The following is a 1929-nucleotide window of genomic DNA, read 5'->3' on the forward strand; positions in this document are numbered from 1 at the left end:
GGAGGACGCCCCCCCTCCCGCCTCGGCCGCGCCGCCCCCGGGGCTCCCCTCCCTCTCCTCCCGCCCGGCCTCACACCTACCGCGGACTAACGCCGCGCCCGGTCCACCTCCTTCTCGCCGGGGTTTTCCTACTCCCAAGCGCCACCTCCCCGCGAGGACCCCGGGCCGCCTCACCTCGCTGCCGGTGGCAGGTAGAGCTGCCAGGCCACCCCGGGGCGGCGGGCTGCGGCCCCTTCATGGCCTCCTCCACGCGGTCCCCCGGGTCAGGTGCCACACCGGCTCTCCTCGCCCTGCCGAGAGGACAGGCACGAAGCACGGGCCAAGCCCGGGGCTGGGGGCACCGGAACAGCACGCAGCGCCTGCTGCGAGAGGTCCCAGGGAACACCCCTTCCCTTGGCACTCCCCCTTCGGCCGCTGCAAGAGACCAGGCCCCGGAGGCATGGATCTTGGTGTGAAATGGCGGAACTCGTAACTGCCCTAGGGGCAATCGCACACGGGGAGGACGGCAGTACCCACACACCACCTCAGCCGAGCTCCCTGGCTGGCCATGCTGAGCTCCCCAGAGCCGCCTCGCAGAAACGCTACTCCTTGGCTTTGCTGAAGAAAAACTGGGGTGACGCTCTTCATGTGATAACCTTGACAAAGCACTAAAAAAGCCACCTCTCCAGCACCTGCCTTGAATATCTGATCTCGGGGTGTCTTGGCCTGAGATGATTCACAAGTTCTGAAAGCTCTCACTGTTCCTATTCACAGCGCATTCGAAGGATTACAGACTAAGAAATGATTTAAAAACTAGTAAATACCTCCATCTTTCCCTTCTGTGACAAGGCAACATGACTCCTACTGTCAAATGTGCAACCTTACATACACGTTTGAAAGACAGGCTGGCAGCATTCATGAGAAGAGAGATGACAGAATCCAAACATGGTTCAACTGGGACTTGCCAGTGGCACGAAAAAAAATCCACGCACACTTTTGCTTTTTCCTCTGAAGATTTCCAAGCCCTCCCCTCGCCTCTGTATCTCAGTAACTTCCCACGTCTTTTTGTTAATGTGAATTACCATTACCGCTCCTCCAGGAGCTCACACTTCTTCTCCCTCGTCACTGACCTTCTCGCTCTTCACATTGCTTTTTCTTCTCCTACCCCCTATGCCGATTTTTCTTTCCCTTTCTCCCTGTCCCCATCTCCTAGGTCGTCATACCAGAACTCCTATTTATTTACTTCTGTCCTTCCCACCTGTCATTGCAAACATTTCTTCCCTTTTTTAAAAACCCCATAACTCTGATTTCAATTTATTGTTTTTTTCCACTTTCACTCCATCTATAAACTTCCTTTACCCTCTGTTTAACTTCAACATTTTCTCCTCCGTCTCTGCAGTTCGTTGTCTGCTGTACTTGGACGGCAAGGAACCAGAAAACGCTGCTTTGAACTTTGAAAACAAACTTACTGAAAAAAAACCAAAAAAGCCTGTAGTAAAGGATGGTACAGACAAAAAGATACATTTATGTAGTAGGACTTGGTAAAGGCAAATGGGGAAAAAAACCCGTCTCTCTTCATCATGGCAAGACATACGCACCACCACTAAAACCTGCGTCGTTTAAAACTGTTGTTAAAAAAAGAGAGGAAGCAAGCAATGAGTTATCAACACCTGCAAACCGCAGAAGCGCCTGATGTCGATCAGGATGGATGAAGGAAAGACACCTGGCGAGGTTTAACCGAGCGAGACCATCCAGCGGCACCACCCTCCGGACAGGGCGAGGGCCGGGGCGCGGCGCCGCAGCAAGCGGCTGCGTACTCACTGCAGGGGAGGCTGCCAGGGAGACGCCATTTGGAGAGCCAGGCTTGAAGAGCTTTCCCTGAGCTCACCTCAGCTAAGGCTTCTCCCGCGCGGCCGCGCTAACGCCGCGGCTCCGCGCCGCGCTCAGGGC

This window comes from Aptenodytes forsteri, unplaced genomic scaffold, assembly GCF_000699145.1.
Source record: "Aptenodytes forsteri isolate BGI_AS27 unplaced genomic scaffold, ASM69914v1 Scaffold486, whole genome shotgun sequence".
Classification (NCBI taxonomy): Eukaryota; Metazoa; Chordata; class Aves; order Sphenisciformes; family Spheniscidae; genus Aptenodytes; species Aptenodytes forsteri.